This window comes from Chelonia mydas, chromosome 1 (assembly GCF_015237465.2).
Source record: "Chelonia mydas isolate rCheMyd1 chromosome 1, rCheMyd1.pri.v2, whole genome shotgun sequence".
NCBI classification, from domain to species: domain Eukaryota; kingdom Metazoa; phylum Chordata; order Testudines; family Cheloniidae; genus Chelonia; species Chelonia mydas.
In genome coordinates, this window is record NC_057849.1 from 21,390,571 (window position 1) to 21,413,748 (window position 23,178).

Consider the following 23,178-nt stretch of genomic DNA (forward strand, 5'->3'; position numbering starts at 1 on the left):
TTTTACAGTGCCTACCACAGTGGGGTCCTAGTCTATGACAAGCACTCCTAGGCAAGATAAATAATACATATGAGTTAGCAGCATCTTGAACAGCTAACAAATGATTTATAAATCATTAGCCAAAAATACACTAAGCCTTAATACACCTGTACTGTATCTTTACAGAAGACTAGTTATTTCTAAAACTTTCTCAATTAAATAACAATGCCCACATACCAAACGATAATGCCCAAGCAAAGAATGCCCATATGCCAATTTTAATAGGGAACTATCTGAACTCAACTGGAGGGTTAAATCTTTTAATTGTTTCTCTGGGTATCAGGCACTCAAAAAGGTGAAAAAGTAAGGGGGCAAGGGAAATAATCTAAGAAATCCTCTAAGTCTTATTCTCCTCATCTCAGACACTAAGGGTACAGATACACTGCACCCTCTTTCCAGTGGTATGTAGAGAACATACACTCCAAACTCCACTAGTACATCTATAAATAGCAGTGTAGATGGTGAGGTACTGCTTAGGTGAGAAGAGTAAAGACACACCTGAACCCCTACGGTATTTACCTTACATGGTTCTCTACATTCCCAAGCAGTGCCTTCCCCATCTCCCCCTGCCTCCCCACGGCTGGACTTTCCCTGATGCAGGGAAAGGCTCCAGCAGCAGGAAAAGAGAGGCAGCAGGGAAAAGCTATACACCACAGTGTTGACACAGCCTCGTTTTTGTTGCAGTGTATAGCTACATATACCCTACCCGCCACTGCCAGTGGTGTGTAGTGTAGACATGGCCTAAGAGAAAAGAAAAAATATACATGCACACCTACTGCCTGAGAGAAATATGCATATATTGCATGCAGGATCTCTAAACAAATCAGGACCTAGCTAAAATCGTGGACTTTTAAATTAAGATTAACTTTAAGCTTTGCTATTTTATTTTGTATGTCTGGCTAAAACAGACTAGAACTCTTACTCTCCCAGTTCCTCTGCATCTTTATCCTAGCAATTTTTACCCTACTTTCCACCTTTATGTTTGTAAGCCTGCTATAAATTAAACCTCTCCTTCTAAGTCCACTGTTACACTAATTACACAAGCCCTTCTTCCACATATACCAGTTTAGGACCCAATTCTATAAATACTTTGGGTAGGTGAGTAGCTTTACTCACATGTATGGAGAAGGGTTTGTTGAAAATTTTCCATCAAAACTGCTTGTCAATGGAAAAATTGAGATTTTGATAAAATTCGTCTTTTCATTAAATTATCTATTTTCTGTGGACATTTTCAACTTTTAGTTGAAAAACTGAACACATAAATCCCAAAAGATATTTGGTTTTAATTCATGCTTCATGGGAGTTGCAGTTCAAATGTTTCATGCCCACATCCTCTGTGGGCCAAGTTCCTCAACTAGACTATGTTTCCCGTGGTACATGCCGTGGCTCATCAAGAAGGGAAATTAAGGGGCCTCATGGGAAATGCAGTCCAGCAAGGAAGCTAGGCCCGTAGAGAAGAATGGAGGCATGAGGCGTCTGAACTATAACTCCCAGGAGACACCACAGCAGCATTTTCAAATTGAGATCTTTGATTTTCAAACTGAAATGTTCAGCTGAAAATTTTCAGTTTTCAATTTTTTACACCAAAATTCAAAATTTTCTGCATGATAAACGAACATTCTGACCAGCTTCAGACCAGGCCTATTGACTTCAGTGGAACTATTCTTCTGAATGAATATATATGGTTTTAAGACCTTAATCTTGACGACTCCTTTTATGTCCCATAAATTCTTATCGGTCCTAAAATACTGACAGCTATCTTAACACTTTCCATCTGTCCAAATGCTCAGTTATTACTACTTGATTCCTGGCCCTTCCTATAAAAAGGCTGTAGATGGAATTAGCACCTATGATATTTTTCTAATTATTTGCTAATTTTCCCACCTCTTTATCCTAAGACTCAGAAACCTTCCCTTAAATCACACATACACCACACAATAATGGGAGCTATACTGTACTGTTTCAACAAACACTCACATTAGGACTTTCTTTCTTCTAACAAACACTAAAAGACAATATTTAGGATGGGTATAAGATGGTGGGAAGATTCAGAAGCCAAGGGAAGGGGAAAAAAACCTCCAAGCATAAGGCGTTTTAAGGCCCTTTCCTCAGGGCTTGTTTTATTATCCACAAAAGATCACACAACAAAAACAAATCAACCAAAAAACGCTTGGCAATAATTCCCAGAGACTTTCCGTTCTTTAGCCAGCTGAGAGGGGAGAGAACACATCCTTCCTCTTAGTTACCCTTTTACCCAGTTTTGACTTTATTTTATATTCTTCTATGAGCAGTCATGTAACAGGCAGGAATCCCTTTATAGGCTGCAGCATCTTTACCTTGTCACCGTGGGATTTTCCAAAGCGCTCAGCCCTAGATTAACTGTTCCCATTGAAGTCAATGTTGAGCACTTCTGAAGTTATTTTTCGAGTGCTCGAGCTGTACAGCATAGAATGGAAGACACCATCCATGCCCCAAGAAGTTTACAGTCTAACTATTATCCTTGCTGTTTCCTCATTTGTCCAGTATAGATAACTAGCTAAAAGCTTTTACAATCCATTTTTGTTACTATGTCCCATTTAGTTACATTTTCTGGTTGAGAGCTCCTTATTTCTGGGAACCTGAATCCCCGTGGTATCAAGCCATTCAGTGTTTATCGGAATACCAAGATAATAAAGCCAGCAGAAAGGACCACAGCCCAGTGGAACTGCACATCGGGGTGGAGCCAGCTTCTCTCCAGGCAAGAGCCAGAAACTCTGTATTTTACAGCACCAAATAGGTATTTTGCACATTCTCATTAGATTTCTTACTACAGTGACTGTCGGTAAGACAACAGCAGGACTAGAAGTGGTCGACTTTTCTGTAAGAGGGAAGATGTAGAGGTATGCGTATAGAAGATTAAAATTTAGAGATGCTCCCTCATAAGGGACAGTATTATGAACATAGGAATTTGGAGATGTGCTCTGAAGGCAGGGGTTGGGAACACCACATAGCTGTGTGCAGCAGCTCACTACAGAAGCTCTCCAGTTTATTTATTAAAGTTTTATTCCTCTCTCATTCACTGGTTTGATATTTAATGAACCCCAAGATCATTACAGTTCCTTGGCCATCTCCCGTTCTAACACTAACCTGTTTTAACCTGCTTAGTATGTGTACGACGATGGGATCACAGATGCAAATCATTCCTGCAGATGAGTTTTAAATATGTATATAAATATCCTCTCATATACACCATTTTTCTTTTATTATGTTTTGCTCAGAGTTCAAGTTTCAAAAACCTGAACAAAGCTGCCTCCTTTTCCTCTAACTCAGAGAGCAAAACTATTTGCCTATTTATCAGTAGGCTCTTGAAGTCTTTTGTACTTTCAACTCTACTCAAGAGTAACATAATTCATGGAATTCTCACTACTCCCACGTCAGCTGGCGGGTTCCCCAGAGTTGGAGTTTTCAGAGTCTGTAGTTATATTATTATGCTCCATATGGTGCATATTTCCATCTGTCACTGTGCCATTTGTTGTTTTCAAACCCCTTATCAGATTCAGAACATTCACTAGGTAACCACAATTCACAAGATGACAAGAACTTTAATGATTCTTCTCACTTGCTACCTACAGGTGGGGTTTGAACTCGCAGCCCTGTCTAGGGGAAGGGCATGACTCCAGCAGGGAGATTTTTAAAATAGCATGAGGGATTGTTTTTCTTTATTACACATGCAAAAAATGAGAATGTAAACAGCATGTCTAAAAGAATGAACTAAGCCAGCCACCAAAATAAAGCAATCCTTCAGAATGGGGCAAAATGCCAGTTCACTCACTGTCAGGTTCTGGCAGTATCCAGACCCAGTCTATGCAAGAGAACTCCCTTCAGATCTGGTTTCCAAGCCCAAACAAAAAGTTCCCAGCACATTCTAGCAGCTTTTATAGTTACAGAAATCACATAATTCCCCCTTTTAAAAGGGGTGCACCTTTTATTTCCACTAATACAATGCAGAAGAAAAGGAATAACAAAGAAAAAACCCTTAGACTGTAAGGCTCCAGAGAATGGATGTTGCTAGTTAAGAATACCCCGCTCAACAAGAACAGTACCACCATCCCTCTACCTCCCCCACACCACAGTCACTGTTCTGAGCTGTGACAACCAAATATGGATGTTTTCCACCTCAATATGCCTCCCTGCTAGGTACTAGCATCCTCCAAGTTACTCTCTGCCTGAGAAAATAATATCCATTATATGTCTTGCAGAAAAATAAGAACAGGGGGAATATGCTACAAAACATGCTGGCTAATGTTTAATTAGAAAGAAAGGAAGATGGAAGGAAATGTTAGAAAAGGACACAGCAAAACACAGATTAATGTTCTTCAGAAAAAGGGGGCAGGGAAGCACTACCCTCTCCATTAAGTCTTCTTAGCACCTTGGGAAAAGGAAAGTTACAGTTCAGAACAATCTCTTCCTGTAGATAGGCATGTTTGTGCCACTCAGGGCGTGCACTGGATTTTTCCATTTGGCCCCAAGGGCCTTCACAATTCCTATGACTACACTACCAAGTATGAGGAAAACAGACCAAGGTAGGGGAAGCAACCACCTAGAAACATAATATCTGGCCATAACTGACCATGAAAATACTTTCACAAGGATTGGAGGAACAGTGCCAGTCAGTCCATAGATCTGTACTGGCTACATTTGAAAGCTTAATATTATTTTTGTTAAAGAGTTCGCAATGCTGTTACTGGCAAAAGCTGAAGAGGCTGATGTATGTAGGGTGACCAGACAACAACTGTGAAAACACAGGACAGGGGGTAGGAGGTACTAGACGCCTATATAAGAAAAAGTCACAAAAAAACGGGACTGTATAAAAACAGGACATCTGGTTACCCTAGATATATGCCATGGTGTTTGTATCTGGTGCACAATGTCATGGGTTTAAAGTTATCCACATGGTACACCAGAACTCACGGAAGATTGACAGAGACCCTGGGGGATTTTCATCTTCCTCTGCAGCATGGGGTATTAGTTATTTACAGGTTTAAACTAGTGTAAATGGTGAATTCTCTGTGACTAAGTCTTTAAACCATGATTTGAGGACTTCCATAACTCAGCCAGAGGTTAGGGGTCTATTACAGGAGTTGGTAGGTAAAGTTCTGTGGCCTGCAATGTGCAGGATGTCAGACTAGATGATCATGATGGTCCCTCTGACCTTAATGTCTATGAGTCTGAGGACAGTGGCAAAACACCCACTGGCTTCAATATGGTCATGATTTCATCCATAACCATACCCTGTGCCAACACTTCAGTGCAAAGAGGGAAAGCTCCATTGATAGAATATACTTTCCATACAAAAGACAATCTTTCTTTAATTCCTTTCCTTTGTAGTAAGGGCAAGTCAGCTGTCTTGCTGACTACAACATTAAATATTATGGAATACATGATGCAGCTCTTCTCTATTTTACATTTTCTTAATCAGTATTTCTAAGCTGATTTTATATTTTAAATGTACTCTTAAACCTTCATAAAGTAATATTCCAAATTACTACATATTTAACTCACTGAAACAAAGACATTATTTTAAATTAATCAGTCACAGAGGTTTAGAATGTTCATAACAATGTTAGAGACTCACCAATTTATTTGAGCATGAGCTTTCGTGAGCTACAGCTCACTTCATCGGATGCATACTGTGGAAATTGCAGAAGACATTATATACACAGACACCATGAAACAATACCTCCTCCCACCCCACTCTCCTGCTGGTAATAGCTTATCTAAAGTGATCATCAAGTTGGGCCATTTCCAGCACAAATCCAGGTTTTCTCACCCTCCGCCCCCCCACAGACAAACTCACTCTCTAGAGGAGGGAGAGAAAACCTGGATTTGTGCTGGAAATGGCCCAACTTGATGATCACTTTAGATAAGCTATTACCAGCAGGAGAGTGGGGTGGGAGGAGGTATTGTTTCATGGTGTCTGTGTATATAATGTCTTCTGCAATTTCCACAGTATGCATCCGATGAAGTGAGCTGTAGCTCACGAAAGCTCATGCTCAAATAAATTGGTTAGTCTCTAAGGTGCCACAAGTCCTCCTTTTCTTTTTGCGAATACAGACTAACCCGGCTGTTACTCTGAAACATAACAATGTTCATTGCTTTTAGGAAAGGGAACACTAATTTACTTTGTGTGATCTCCATAACAATAGACATGTTTATGAAATGTCACCAACTTTAAAAAATATGTTTCCAAAGATTTTAGGCATAACAAAGGATTTTATATCTTACTAAGGTACTGATTTTGCTGGAGGGTTCTCTTAAAACTAGTTCATCAGATAGTCAGAAGTAAAGAAAGGGAAACTCTTTATCCAGTGGAAGGAAAGGGGTTTGTCAAGGGGTGTTGTCCTTTTAAGGGACCTCTTCAATAGGGGACGGGCAGAGGCGGGGAAGGGAGAAAGGGATGGACAGAAAGGACAGGAAGACTTTGGGAGCAAGTTTTTTTTTTACTATAGTAATTAAAATGTATATTTTAGATAAGGGTGGTCTTTTGAAGGATTTATTTAAAAAAAAACTATATGTCCGAAGATCCAAGCATTTAAGGCTAAAGATGATTGTGCATCTAAAAATCTATGCAAGGATTTTTTAGAGATGTGATTTTATGATCTTCACCAACACACTAATTAAATATTTTTAAAGCAAATTTTAAACTAAGGTCCTGTAGACTGACATGTTCTGAGTAAATATTACAGTAATGCACAACTGTTTTTGTCAGTAAATTCAGAAACTGACAGTATATACCTGGGGGTTGTCAAATGCCTGTTAAATGGCTTCATTACCCCTTGAATGGCTCTTTAAGAGTTTCAGTGTTGTGCTAATAGGCCTGGCAGGCTGGAAGGGTTTTTCACTTTTAATACTACTAGATCCCCTCCCGAGGAAGACTCGGAGCCTGCAGGAAGGGTCAGAACAGGGATAGGAAAGTCGGGTAGGTGGACACTAAGATGCAGTGGTGCCCCAAATTTTCAGGTGCCCTACGCAGCTGCCTATGTTGTGTATGCCTAAGGACGGCCCTGATCCGCACAGTTGCTATTTCCATAGTCACAATGCATTCACTTCCTTCTTCCCAAAGGGGATCTTTGGAGCACCTAGTCTAAACAGAGTTGGAAAAAAAAAGAAAAGCATTTGAAAGACTCTTGGGATCTTTAAGTTCAAACACAAAATCCTAAAGGAAGATGATTGAATATTCCTGCTATTACATTTATGTAGTTTGCCATCATCCTGTTTGTGTAGCTGTTCAGCATGCCGAACTTGGTAGAATAGGTAGTCTATGAAATTCCCTAGCACTTTACATTTCACTATAAATTAGTTGAGGCTCCCACAATATTTATTTTTATTTTTTTTATCTGAAACAAGGTGTGTGAAATTTTTCTCCCCAACAGTTATGCTCAGCAGTACATCAGCTCTCAGTAAAACCTAGACAGTAAATGAAATGCATTTGTTAGTGTCCATATTGTCTTTTGTAAATACGTATCAGAACCTCTTGATTTTTCCGGCCTTTGAGCCAGCCCTACCTTTTTGCTATTAATAAGTTTTAATCTAAAAGCCCATTTTATTTCACTTATGTAGGAGACCCAACTGTCATGACGGAAAGTTTTCAAACTCTGTTGTCAGCCTATTAGGAAGAGAAGTGGGGTTCACAAGCATTGAAAATGCAGCTTCAAATGTTATATAGCTATTTTACATTATATTTAATCACTTTACACAAAAGATATCCAGTCTATCACATGTACGTTTGCAAATAAGTGCATGAAGTTTTCATCACTTGGCTTGCATGAAACTTAACTACAGAGTTCAGAGTGACCTAGACAAAGTGGAGGATTGGGCCAAAAGAAATCTCATGAGGTTCAACAAGGACAAGTGCAGGGTCCTGCACTTAGCAAGGAAGAATCCCATGCATCACTACGGGCTAGGGACTGACTGCCTAAGCGGAAATTCTGCTGAAAAGGACCTGGGGATTACAGAGGATGAGAAGCTGGATATGAGTCAACAGTGTGATCTTGTTGCCAAGAAGGCTAACGGCATATTGGGCTGCATTAGTAGGAACACTGCCAGCAGATTGAGGGAAGTGATATTCCCCTCTATTCGGCACTGGTGAGGCCACATCTAGAGTATTGCATCCAGTTTTGGGCCCCCCACTACAGAAAGGATGTGGATAAATTGGAGAGAGTGCAGCGGAGGGCAACAAAAATGATTAGGGGGCAGGGGCACATGACTTATGAGGAGAGGCTGAGGGAACTGGTCTTATTTAGTCTGCAGAAGAGAAGAGTGAGGGGGGATTTGATAGCAGCCTTCAACTACCTGAAGAGGGGGTTCCAAAGAGGATGGAGCTCAGCTGTTCTCAGTGGTGGCAGATGACAGAACAAGGAGCAATGGTCTCAAGTTGCAGTGGGGGAGGTCTAGGTTGGATATTAGGAAACACTATTTCACTAGACAGGTGGTGAAGCACTGGAATGGGTTACCTAGGTAGGTGGTGGAATCTCCATCCTTAGGGGTTTTTAAGGCCCTGCTTGACAAAGCCCTGGCTGGCATGATTTAGTTGAAGTTGGTCCTGTTTTGAGCAGGGCTAGATGACCTCCTGAGGTCTCTTCTAACCCTAATCTTCTATGATCCTATTAAACATACCCAGCCTACAACTACCTGAAGGGGGGTTCCAAAGAGGATGGAGCTCGGCTGTTCTCAGTGGTGGCAGATGACAGAACGAGGAGTAATGGTCTCAAGTTGCAGTGGGGGAGGTCTAGGTTGGATATTAGGAAAAACTATTTCACTAGGAGGGTGGTGAAGCACTGGAATGGATTAGGTAGGAAGGTGGTGGAATCTCCATTCTTAGAGGTTTCTAAGGCCTGGCTTGACAAAGCCCTGGCTGGGATGATTTAGTTGGGGTTGGTCCTGCTTTGAGCTAGATGACCTCCAACCCAAATCTTCTATGATTCTATGAGTGCATATGGTGTTATTGATGTTTACCAACATTTTCTGATAAAACTCTAATCCTTCCAAGTTTATGTATATCTATTAGAGAACTCAGAGTAAGATTCACCATTTCCTTGTATTTATATAAATGCAAATGATTATAAGACACCATCATTCTGGTCTGGCACAATTTTGCACCCACTATGCATAGATATAAATGAATAAATAATGTGCAGAGCAACTATGGTGACCAGACATCCCGATAAAATCGGGACTGTCCCAATTTTTAGTTGTTTGTCCTGCATCCCGATCAATGTATGGTCGGGACGCCATTTGTCCCAATATTGCGGCTTTGGCCGCTCCAGCGTTTTTTTTTTTTTTTTTTTCTCTTTGGCAACTCGGCTCCGGCCCCTTTTTAAAATTTTTTTTTGCTTCCCCCAGGTGTCCCGATATTTTGTCTGTTTCATCTGGTCACCTTAAGAGCAACAGTGAGTTGGACCCCTCTGACCAGATCCACAAGGGTACTTGGGCACACTGTAGGCACCTGGACGCCTATCCTTTGCTAGACCCCAGAGAAATTCACGTACTGGGGAAGACAGATGTGAATCACCTAACTCTCATGCAGGGCCTGATCCAGTAGCAATGCTTAAAGGATGCCTGCTAGATCAGATCCCATTCAAATCTGGCCAGAGGAGGAAGAGAAAGTGGCAGCGGTTGTGCCACTCAACTTACCACTTGTAGCCTGGTGGCTAAAGCAGTCACCTGGGCTGTGGGAAACCTGGGTTCAATTTCCCCCTCTGCCTGAGGGGAAGAAAGGATTTGAACAGGGATTTCTCACCTCTCAAGTGTGCTCTAACCATTGAACCATCTCATGTGGGTCTCCCTCAGTCTCTCCTGTTGAATCTGTTCCACTGTATGTATATAAATACATAAAGTGTCACTGGGCTGGGGAAGAGCAAGAAAGAAAGACTCTGTAGCCAGGTGGTTAGATCACGGAGGTGGGAGGCCTGTGGTCCAGTCCCCCTGCTCCAACGACTCATTTATCCAAAGTGGAATAGTAAAATTCCCATTAACTTCAATAGGAGCACTAAGGCGACAAATGAACACTTTTGAAAATCTCATCCTATTTCTTTACTATGATTGAATCAGGCCTTGTTTCATTAAACAAACATTAGCACAATATTTTTCACACAGCTTTGCTCCCTAAGCCCTTGTCTCTGGATTCATTTTAGGAGTCCACCTCAAGGATACACCCAACCTACCCTTTGGCGTCCCCTGTTAACAACAACAGGACTATTCTTCTGTGTTACTGGGATGCTTTCCACATCTGTCATTCAGAAAGGAAAAAAATCATGAAGAAGCAGCCTATCAGCATAGGCTAGAGAACATTCCGTGTGTACTGCAGTGAGGTAAGTGGTTTAAAATTCTGCTCGTAAAATACAGTCACAGAAAAACAAACAGCAACCCCCTCATAGCAGTATCGCTTTTTCAACTATCGGTTTCCTTGGACAGTCCGAGCTACCCTCAGGGAAGGAATTGAAAAGGGACTTTTATCCACTCCATCTGCTTTCAGGAGCACAGAAAAACATCATCTGCAGATATCCCTGACAGTAAAATCTTCTCCTCCTCATTTTGCCACCTCCATCCATCTTAGGCACTACATAGTCTCCTTACTGTAGTATCACAGTGTTCCCCAATTGTAATGTATTTATACTCACAACAACCCTAGGAGGTAAGGAAGTACGACCATCCCTTTTTTACAGGGGAACTGGGGTTCAGTAACTTACCCCCTAGGTTACACAGGAAGTCTCAGATAGAGGGAATTGAACCAGGGTCTCCAGAATTCCAGGCTACCACTCGACCAGCCTTCCTCACACAAAATAACATAATACTTTGCCAATGTAATAATTAGAGAAGGAGCATGTACTCCTTTGCCACCACTGTAACATGTCTCAATGCTGCAGGACACACCCAAACTAGGAATTATTTGGGGAGTTTGTGGTTGACATCTTCTTGTCTTTTCCCAAGATTTCTTCTTGGGATCCACTGCAAATACAGTAGGAATTAGCCATTAATATTAAATAACATCAGACAGTAAGCTTCTGATGGACTTAAAATATTGTACGTGTAGCAGCCCGAAGTACAGGGCTGGGAGGAATTTTAATGCGTTGCTGTTTTCATATTCCTATTAAACCCACAAGCATGATTATTTCAATCGTAAAACATTTCTTCATTCCCATATCTAATTGTAAAAATGTGCAAACTTACCCTAGAGCCAAATATATTTTAATGCATGGCCCACTTTTTCCCTACATTTTTTTTTATAATGACAACAAGGTGTAAAATCCATAGTCTGTTCTGCATAGCAATTTTATTTTGCATGCTCATGTATGTTTTTATGTAGGTTTATTACTTACCGGTATGTTTCATGAATTCAACAAAAAAGCTAGGGTATTCGCTGTCATCTGGGACAGACAGTGTAAAACAAAAGCATGCAAATTTCCTTTTTATTTAAACAATATGCTTGGCATCAGGATTTATAATTGGTGGAATACTATTCCAGCACAAAAATATCTGTAAAGTAATTTGGAATTCCTCAAATGGTGTCACCATAACCAAACTGACTGACTAGGTATTAGAAGGAAATTTAAGTCAACTCTCCAGGACTTCAGGGCACACAGGCAAGCTGACATCAGAAATGACCACAATTTATGTGTAGCAAGATTGAAGATTAAATTGAAAAAAAAAAAAACACAAAAAAAGCACCAAGAAAATTGACAGCAGAAGGCTAACAGACAAGACATTGTAGCAGCAATTTCAAAGTAATTGGGAAAATGTTGAAAGCTTGTGGTGATACCACTGATGAAATCACTGAACTTTTCAACGAAATATAGGACCAGAAAAAGCCTCCAATGCAATGGCAAAATGGCATTACAATCAAAATACCAAAGAAAGCAAATGCACTATTTGGCAAGGTGTTACACTTCATTCACTGACAAGCAAAGTATTCTGTAGTATCATCATAAACAAAGTAATTACCCCTGACTGAAATAGGACAATTCTGCCTCGTAGCAACTTTTGAGGTTTTGAAATTTGTTTTAGTTTCACATTAAAACAAATCCAAAACCTTTTGAACAATTTTGAAAAATAGAATTGTGTTGAAACCTCCATTTTCAGATCAATACATGTGCCTGTGGGAGACCCAGCTTCAGAGAAGAGTTTTTCATGCCACATCACTCTGATTCAGGCAAAGCAAAGACTTGAACCTGGTATCTCATCTCCCAGGCCATTGCCCTAATCACCAGGCTATAGCTCATGAGTCTCTCACCTTTTAGACAAAAGCATCATCGGAACTGAAATGTCGCCACAAAACATTTTGGCTTTGACAGAATATGTATTTCACTGAAATTTCATTTAATCTAAAATGTACCCTTCTGGATCCCTGAGTTTCTCCCTGTGATCTTCACTCCTGTCCCTGTTTTTTTTTCATTTGTTGTCTCCCGAAATCATTTGAGACCTGATTCCAGTAGCACCTTCCCTTAAGGCTGGGAGGCTTTAGCTGTGGGCCTTTGCCCACCCTTCCCCAGAGCCTCAATAGGTAAAATGGTCCAACCAGCTCTAAAAGCTTTTGAGGCAAAAGCTAAAGGCAGAGCAGGCTGGATTTTGACCTGAAAGATCCTGTGGTGATCAGAATTTCACCTTCAGAATAGCCATCAAAAAGAGCACTGAATGGCAAAAACATTTCCTCATAAACTTCATAGATTTTAAGGATGTATTTAAACAATCTTCCAACAAGATTCACTCTGAAATATCTTGAAATGTTATTGTATACCAATATGAATAATTAACTTCATCAAGGCTTTATATCAAGTACAGCTTGCACAGTTAAAGTGAACACAAACTTGAGTGAATGATTTAACCTAGATGCTGGTGTCATCCAAGGATTCATTCTCTGACCTCTCCTGTTTGGCATTGCCACTGAATTCATCAAGAGAAAATAAAATGTAGACATTATGAGAAAAAGTACAGAAACAACACAGGCATCGCAAGGCTAAATTACAGTATACTGGAAGATTCAGATTTTGTTAAATAACAAACTCAGCCTGAATACCCCCAGGCTGATGCCGTGCATCTTAGGAGGTCTTGGTACAATTTGAAACCCTCCACCAGTACTGGAGATAACAAATCTGGCAGCACAGCATCACCTGGTGATGAGGAGGACAATGGATGTGCAAGGTCTTGTGGTATCCCCGTCTGACATTACCCGGGGCAAAGGTTGCTCCAGCACAGCGGGAGCCCCCCTTATCTGTGGCCTCAGAACTGGGGGATCCAACGGGGAGGTGTTGTAGTAGCCAGGCAAGGTACTAACAAACTTCAACAGGACTTTATTTTTTAAAGTAGAAACCTCTTTTCCAAGCTGCTGCTGCACCCTCAGTAGCTCTCCCTCAGCCCCTTCAACTCCTCCCCCCTCCTTCCTGTTTCCTGTCCTTTCAGACTCCCAACAGCCAGTGCTCCCAATTCTAATAATTACAAGCAACATCTAAACACCACGTTCTCTCCTCTCTTAAGAAAGTCTCCCAATTACAATAAACATTGTTGTTCTAACCACAGAAACAAATAGGAAACAAGGAACTATACTGTTGACAGAAATATTACACTAAAAACACTATAGATACTACATAACATCGTCTCTAGTCCAGACAGGTGGTTGCCTGGGTCTGACAGGCCGTCTCTCAAACCCCAGTTCCAGTGCAATGTCTTGTTGTGTTGATACTATAGTGAAGTCATCCAATGCAGAGTGGGTGTTGGCATAATCTCCTCTTGGTGCACAGGCAGGTGCAAGATAAGCAGCATTCCACACCTACCCATCAGAAAGTCAATAGGTGTAAGATCCCTTCCTTCTCTCTGAAACTTTGGTTCCTTAGCACCCCGCCACTTGTCTGTGAAAGCCTTATACTTTGCTTGGTTCTGTTCAACTGTTTTCTCACATCATCTTTGGTTGGGGCCTCAGGTCATGCCTTTAACAATCCAGCAATGTTCAGTTTAGTATTCATCCATTTCCGATGCAGTAACTCTGTGGGTGATCTTTGTGTTGTGGCATGTCGTGTAGCCCGGTATGCTTGCAAGAAATCAGTAATGAAGGTTATCGACAATTGCCCTTCCAGTTTATCCGTTTGCAAACTCTCTTTCAAACTTCTGTTAAACCATTCGATTTCCCCATTGGCTTGAGGGTAGTATAGGGATGACCTTCTGTGTAAAACGTTCCTCTCTGCTAGAAAAGTTTCAAACTCCAGGGAAGTAAATTGGCTACCATTATCTGAAACCAGTTCTTTGGGGTTACCTTCCCTGCTAAAAACTGAAGAGAGGAACTTAATTACTGTAGCAGAAGAGATTTGCGATGTAAACGCTACCTCAGGCCATTTACTGAAATAGTCTATTAAGGTGATGGCATAATGACAGTCACTTGGAGCAGTATCAAAGGGTCCTACAATGTCAATTGCCACTTTTTCCCATGCAGATTCAGGAAGAGGAACAGGCTGTAATGGAGGGGTACATGTCACTGCTGTCTTACCATGCATTTGGCAAGTGACAGAGGATTTTATGAGTGCTTCAGCTTGAGAGTCCATCCCTGGCCACCAATACAGATCCTGTAGACATTGTTTGGTTCTGACAATTCCTTGATAAGTATCATGTGCCAGGTGTATGAGTTTTGACTGTAATTCTTCTGGCACAAGGAGCCAGTGTGTACCTCGTAGCACACAGCCATCAAGCAAAGAAAGTTCATCCCGAACTCTAAAATAAGGCAACAAAACTGGGTCAAAGTTTTTAGGGTTACTGGGCCATTTCTTTGTAAGAAATTCCCATAGGTTTTGTTGAATTGGACACACTGAACAAGCAGCTTGAAATTGTTCTCTTGTAACTGCAGTAAGAGTGCGTGTAATAAGCGCAACTACTACATGCTCATCCTCCGGTGGACCATCTGGTGAAGGCAAAGGCAGGGGAGAAAGGCAATCAGCCACCACATTTTGGTTTCCAGGCTTATATTCCAGTTCCTAATTGAAAGAGAGTAGTCTTGCAGACCGTCTAGCCATAGGATATCCTGCTCTTCCCAGTCCCTTCATGGTGAGCAACGTCGTCAAAGGGCTGTGGTCTGTGTGCAACTTGAACGTGTGGCCCTACTACATTCACTTTTGGTACAAAAAAGTTCTTTAATGCAGTGAGTGCAGTCTCATATTTATCATCTGCAAGGGGAAAAATATAAAACATATGCTGCCCTTCTGCTCCAAGGCAGTGGGATTAGCAGAGCACGCTTTCTTACTTCAGAAATCTCTGTAGCACTGATTGCAAGCATATAAATCTCAAACATATGGATCCAGGCAGTAAAAGCAATTGGAGGCTCACCTGGGCTTTGTAGAAAGGGTGCAGGTGGGTTCAGAGGCAGAAGATCCATCCTCGTTGCCAAAATGTTGTAGTAGCCAGGCAAGGTACTAACAAACTTCAACAGGACTTTATTTTTTAAAGTAGAAAAACCTCTTTTCCAAGCTGCTGCTTCAACTCCTCCCCCCTCCTTCCTGTTTCCTGTCCTTTCAGACCCCAACACCCAGTGCTCCCAATTCTAATAATTACAAGCAACATCTAAACACCACAGGAGGCTACTGGAGGCCCACGTAATCTTGCCCTAAAGAGGACAGATGACCACAATTTGGCCAAACAAGGGACTTTTCAGGGATTCCCAAGGAGGCTACCATGAATAGGAAGACAGCATCAGTGGTCAGTAGGAAGTAGGCCAGGAACCCTTGTCTCTGCTGTCTGCATGGTACTGATCCTGGTGCCAGCTAGCACTTCCACTGTGTTTCAATGACCTATTAACCTGATAACATGAGGGGGAGAGGAAGGGAGATGCCTCTGACCTCAATTTTGAAGACCCTTCTAATTAGTCTAATGGGAGCTATTCTTGATGGGGTCACCACTTGCCCTGCAACTTGTCAGTTTGATACAAATGAAAGAAGAGACATTGGCCCTGTGGATGCTGGTACCGGCATCACACGGTCATTTAGTCCTGGACAGGCATCGGGACCAACAGTAAAGCTGATACTGGGTCCACAGACACAGACTGCATCATAAGTGGTCTCCTAAAGATCCTATCTGCATTAGCAACCCTCTTGATGCTGAGCAGGAAGTCAACTGCATCCCTCCATCTTGGATAAGCTGCAGTGCGGGCAATGGTAGGTCTGTCATCTAGCTAAGGTCACTATAGATGATGCCACTGCAGTCACATGTTCCCAGATAAGTGGTGAGTCAAGAACAGAAAGTCACGGCAAATCTTCTGCTACTTGATACGTGGTCAGTGTGGAAACCTACAATGCCACCTGCGTCAGCAGCTCAGGTGATACATTAAATCAGCACATTCCCTGGCCATCTCCCCAGAACAGTCAGCTCTTACCCTTTTCCGGGCTAACGTCAGCCCACAGTGGGGTCACTTTCTGCCTCCATGGAGTGGAGACTAGGGTCACTTTCTGCTACCACCACCTCAAGTCAGGATGTGAGATGTGTGGCACCAAGACTGTCTCTTGTTGTGCATTTGTCCAGCACGAATCTGGAATTCACAAGGAGCGGTGGATGAGGTCAGGGATGCTGAAACAATCTGTATAGTTCTGAGAGCCACTGAACCAAACTGTGAACTCTATATACGATAGAAACCACTTCAAGCCAAGGGCTACGGTAGCACCCACACTCCAACACCTATGGATGTGGTTAGTGGAGGAATGCTTGAGCAGCAACCAGGAGGAAGAGATGGGGAAAGCACTAGGAATGAGGTGTCAGAGACAAGGGGGGGGTGTTTGGTTGACTGGAACAGGAGGCTGGGGAAGGTGGGACTGGAGCAGGGGCAGCTGAGGATAGTTAGGCAGCAGAAGCTGAACAGGGCAACCGGCTGACAAGCAGCTTCCAATGAGTGGTAGCCATTCACATCAGAACCTTGAAGCGCTGTCAGGAGTGGCACAGCCATTCGGTCTGAGCACAGAGTTGACCTTTAAAGTAATCTGCTTCTTGTTATAATACTTCTTGGTAACAATTCAGTATCTTTTCTCTTGTTTGTGAAACTCTATGTGCCTTCATACTACCTTCCCATTCCCTTTCTACGTTGTTTCTTTGCTTATGATCTGTGGAACCATTTGCTACTTCAGTGCTTTCGCTCTTCATTATTTCCCCTGCTTTCTACTCAATTTGTTCCACCTTCCTAAATATGTTTATACAGTTCATCACTGCATTTATTCATTTCCTCTCTCACCCTTTCTCTCCCCCTAACACTCCTAAACTAGTGCTGTCATTGCTCTTTTTTGGTTCTCTTATGCTGACTGAACTTGACTTTAATGTATTCTAGCTTTCTTCTAGTGTCAAAATAATGTAAGAAACTGCATTTTGTGACTAATTAAATAAGCAAGAAATGTAAAGGAGCATAACATTGGGTCTAGTTAATCAGTTTTTGACACAGCTGGTTAAACCAGGACCTATGCAAAAAGCTGTGTTGAAGCAGTTTGGGTTTAACAAACATCTCAGGTTGGTTTCCAATGAAAACATCTACATTTCCTTTTCTAACTTTCAGGCCAAATTCTGTCTTCATTTATATCTATGCAGTCCCATTGATTCAGTGAAGATATAAGGGAGAAAAGCAGGTGTGTAGGGGGTTCAGATATTGACAGTTCAATTTGGAAAAGAAGATTGAAAATTCTTTTATCTGTTACAGTTGTTATTTCTATACACACTTACAAATATTTGTCTGTAAAATGTTCTTGGGGAAAAAAACACCCACATTCTTTCCCCGGTGTCGCTGCATTGAGCAGCACGCAAGAGAGTGACAAAGGCAGGTCAGGGAAGGAGAGAGTGCTAGTCCATGGATGAGAAAGATGGGTTTAGAGAAGTGGTGGGAAGCACTGGGATGAACTGATCAGCTGAAGAGGAAGAATGAGGAACATGGCCGGGGGATGGGGGTTGACTTTCTTCAGGAGAGGTCTCTGAGAGAGGGGGACAGACCACCTTTCAGTGGGGTGGGGAGAGGCAAGAGTGAAGAAGAGCTTAGTTCTCAGTGCTCAAGTGGTCTGCCGTGGCACTTCTTTAAGATAAGAAAGAGATAAACATCTATGGAGTGCCTAGCAAAATGGAACCCCAGTCCTCAGTTCCTCTGGGAACTATTATAATGTACATATTAAATCAGTAATAATAATATAGTCAGCTCTAACTGACCCTCTCGTCAGCAGAAGAGCCCAGGCATGAACAAGCCTGGATACTGAACTATGTTCTCTCATCTAGACATGGTCTCTTCATGCCAGGGTTGGGGCACACTGATGAGGCAATGCAGAGAAGCTTGTACTACCACTGACAGCTCTATTGAAGACTTCAGTGTTTATGGCTGCTTACCAAGCCACCATCAGCAGCATTTAAATCACTGTAAAACACCCCAACAATATTTTGGATCCCAAGAAGGAGGAAGCAGAGGGTGGAAAAGCTAAAGGGAAGGACTGCTTTTCTATTTAATTGATGCCAAGGGAGAGAGAGATTCTCCATCACACCACGTCAGCGTAAGACATTTCACAAGGGTTCCTGCTTCTAGATGTTAATCCACCAAACTAAACCACACCCCTGCTCCTGACTTCAATAGATTTTTTTGCCTGCTCATCAACTCTTTTGATCAGGCCAAAAAAACCAAGGTCAGTTGATCTTTATGAAGCAGTCTATGTTAAGAAGAGGGAGCCGAACAATGTTTCCCCATCCCCATCCAATGAGGCTCTGAATGTTGGCTGAGTGCCTTTTTGGGCTGTGGTGTGTAGAAAGACACAGTTGGGGGAATGAAGAAACCACAGCCTTGAAAGTGAAGATGACTTTGTTTGGACTTTGATACCAACTGAGAAAGCTGGGCTTTTATTGTTGGTTGTGGTATTTAACACCTTGGGAAGAGGGCTCAGGTTTAGCAATTCAATACTTTGCTAGTATTAAAGTTTGTAATATTCAACCACATTTTATGCCATTTATCATTAAATATCTATACTCCAGAAGCAGGTTTGGGGCATGATCATTATCAGGGGATCCCCTTGTGCTAGACTGTGTATAAACATATAGGAAGACATGGTCCCCCTGGAGCTTACAGTTTTAGTCCCTGATCCTGCACTGACCCCTACACCTAAACTCATTGCAGCATTGAGGTCTAAGAGAACAAGCAGCATATGAAGGAAGGGACACAGTCAAATCTGCTAAAACATGTACATACATGAAAACAGAATTTTTACATGTAGCTATCATTTTAAAGAAAGTAAATGCCAACCAACCTCCTCTGCTCCATAAACCATAATTAATTTAGCACCATTTAATATTTCTGCTACCACACTTTTACTGATTTTTTTAAAGGTCCATGAAATATGCATGATCTAAAGTTGCTAATTGGAAAGTGGAAGCTTTTCTTTGATTACTTATTCCTTTCCTGAACTAATTCTAATTAACTGAGGGCTCAGTAGTGGACCTCAGACCTGTTCCCTCTGGTCTGAGTTAGAGTTTTCAGGGGAGGAGTTTGGTTTTTTCATTTCATGAACAGCTCAATTTGCTGCCACACATACACTGAGTAGTATTTGCTTTATCATCATTATTTATTGCATATATTGTGGTAGTGCTTAGGAGCCCCAGTCATGTGTGAGGTGCTGTGCAAACAGAACAGAAAGACTCTAAACGCTTGCAATGTAACTATAAAAGAAGAGAAAAACGGTAGACACAGACAGACAGATGGGGGAGCATAAGGAAACAATGACACAGTGCTGGTCATCATGACAGGCAGCATTCTCAGTGCACCAGATGCTTAACTGTAGTTCATTTTCTGTAGCATCATGGCAAAAGCAAGTTCTAAAGAGGGATCTGAATGACAAAAAAAAAAAAAAAGAAGGGAGTTTAACTTGAAGAACTTGGCTGTGAGTACTTGGCTAGTTCTCTATGCCCTGGTCTACACTAGGACTTTAGGACGAATTTAGCAGCGTTAAATCGATGTAAACCTGCACCCGTCCACACGATGAAGCCCTTTTTTTCGACTTAAAGGGCTCTTAAAATCGATTTCCTTATTCCACCCCTGACAAGTGGATTAGCGCTTAAATCGGCCTTGCTGGGTTGAATTTGGGGTACTGTGGACACAATTCGATGGTATTGGCCTCCGGGAGCTATCCCAGAGTGCTCCATTGTGACCGCTCTGGACAGCACTCTCAACTCAAATGCACTGGCCAGGTAGACAGGAAAAGGCCCGCGAACTTTTGAATCTCATTTCCTGTTTGGCCAGCGTGGTAAGCTGCAGGTGACCATGCAGAGTTCATCAGCAGAGGTGACCATGATGGAGTCCCAGAATCGCAAAAAAGCTCCAGCATGGACTGAACGGGAGGTACGGGATCTGATCGCTGTATGGGGAGAGGAATCCGTGCTATCAGAACTCCGTTCCAGTTTTCGAAATGCCAAAACCTTTGTCAAAATCTCCCAGGGCATGAAGGACAGAGGCCATAACAGGGACCCGAAGCAGTGCCGCGTGAAACTTAAGGAGCTGAGGCAAGCCTACCAGAAAACCAGAGAGGCGAACGGCCGCTCTGGGTCAGAGCCCCAAACATGCCGCTTCTATGATGAGCTGCATGCCATTTTAGGGGGTTCAGCCACCACTATCCCAGCCGTGTTGTTTGACTCCTTCAATGGAGATGGAGGCAACATGGAAGCAGGTTTTGGGGACGAAGAAGATGATGATGAGGTTGTAGACAGCTCACAGCAAGCAAGCAGAGAAATCGGTTTTCCCGACAGCCAGGAACTGTTTCTCACCCTGGACCTGGAGCCAGTACCCCCCCGAACCCACCCAAGGCTGCCTCCTGGACCCGGCAGGCAGAGAAGGGACCTCTGGTGAGTGTATCTTTTAAAATACTATACATGGTTTAAAAGCAATCATGTGAAAGGATTAATTTGCCCTGGCATTCGCGGTTCTCCTGGATGTACTCCCAAAGCCTTTGCAAAAGGTTTCTGGGGAGGGCAGCCTTATTGCGTCCTCCATGGTAGGACACTTTACCACTCCAGGCCAGTAGCACGTACTCGGGAACCACTGTACAGCAAAGCATTGCAGTGTATGTTTGCTGGCATTCAAACAACATCCGTTCTTTATCTCTCTGTGTTATCCTCAGGAGAGTGAGATATCATTCATGGTCACCTGGTTGAAATAGGGTGCTTTTCTTCAGGGAACACTCAGAGGTGCCCGTTCCTGCTGGGCTGTTTGCCTGTGGCTGAACAGAAATGTTCCCCGCTGTTAGCCACGGGGAGGGGGGAAGGTTGAGGGGGTAGCCACGCGGTGGGGGGAGGCAAAATGCGACCTTGTAACGAAAGCACATGTGCTATGTATGTAATGTTAAGAGTAAGGTTTACCCTGAAAGAGCGTAGCCATTGTTTTATAAAATGTGTCTTTTTAAATACCGCTGTCCCTTTTTTTTTCTCCACCAGCTGCATGTGTTTCAATGATCACAGGATCTTCTCCTTCCCAGAGGCTAGTGAAGATTAGAAAGAAAAAAAAACGCACTCGTGATGAAATGTTCTCTGAGCTTACGCTGTCCTCCCACACTGCCAGAGCACAGACGAATGCGTGGAGGCAAATAATGTCAGAGTGCAGGAAAGTACAAAATGGCCAGGAGGAGAGGTGGCGGACTGAAGATAGTAAGTGGCGGGCTGAAGACAGGGCTTAAGCTCAAATGTGGCGGCAGCGTGATGAGAGGAGGCAGGATTCAATGCTGAGGCTGCTGGAGGATCAAACCAATATGCTCCTGTGTATGGTTGAGCTGCAGCAAAGGCAGCTGGAGCACAGACTGCCACTACAGCCCCTGTGTAACCAACCACCCTCCTCCCCAGGTTCCATAGCCTCCTCACCCAGATGCCCAAGAACGCGGTGGGGGGGCCTCCGGCCAACCAGCCACTCCACCACAGAGGATTGCCCAAAAAACAGAACGCTGGCATTCAATAAATTTTGAAGTTGTAAACTTTTAAAGTGCTGTGTGGCATTTTCCTTCCCTCCTCCACTACCCCTTCTGGGCTACCTTGGTAGTCATCCCCCTGTTTGTGTGATGAATGAATAAAGAATGCATGAACGTGAAGCAATAATGACTTTATTGCCTCTGCAAGCGGTGATCAAAGGGAGGAGAGGAGGGTGGTTAGCTTACAGGGAAGTTGAGTGAACCAAGGGGCGGGGGGTTTCATCAAGGAGAAACAAACAGAACTTTCACACCGTAGCCTGGCCAGTCATGAAACTGGTTTTCAAAGCTTCTCTGATGCGTACCGCGCCCTCCTGTGCTCTTCTAACCACCCTGGTGCCCGGCTGCGCGTAACCAGCAGCCAGGCGATTTGCCTCAAGCTCCCACCCCACCATAAACGTCTCCCTCTTACTCTCACAGATATTGTGGAGCGCACAGCAAGCAGTAATAACAGTGGGAATAGTGGTTTCGCTGAGGTCTAAGCGAGTCAGTAAACTGCGCCAGTGCACCTTTAAACGTCCAAATGCACATCCTACCACCATTCTGCACTTGCTCAGCCTGTAGTTGAACAGCTCCTGACTATTGTCTAGGCTGCCTGTGTACGGCTTCATAAGCCATGGCATTAAGGGGTAGGCTGGGTCCCCAAGGATAACTATAGGCATTTCAACATCCCCAACAGTTATTTTCTGGTCTGGGCTTAAAGGCCCTTCCTGCAGCTTTTGAAACAGACCAGAGTTCCTGAAGATGCGAGCGTCATGTACCTTTCCCGGCTATCCCACGTTGATGTTGGTGAAACGTCCCTTGTGATCCACCAGAGCTTGCAGCACTATTGAAAAGTACCCCTTGCGGTTTATGTACTCGCCGGCTTGGTGCTCCGGTGCCAAGATAGGGATATGGGTTCCGTCTATGGCCCCACCACAGTTAGGGAATCCCATTGCAGCAAAGCCATCCACTATGACCTGCACATTTCCCAGGGTCACTACCCTTGATATCAGCAGATCTTTGATTGCGTGGGCTACTTGCATCACAGCACCCCCACAATAGATTTGCCCACTCCAAATTGACTCCCAACTGACCGGTAGCTGTCTGGCGTTGCAAGCTTCCACATGGCTATCGCCACTCGCTTCTCAACTGTGAGGGCTGCTCTCATCTTGGTATTCATGCACTTCAGGGCAGGGGA

The 23,178-nt window shown here is 43.0% G+C and overlaps 1 protein-coding gene across 11 annotated transcripts in view; it reads right to left on the bottom strand.

The window, feature by feature from the left end:
- Positions 1 to 23,178, bottom strand: part of DLG2 (discs large MAGUK scaffold protein 2) — a 1,449,547-nt gene that overhangs the window by 455,104 nt on the left and 971,265 nt on the right. The window lies entirely within an intron of this gene.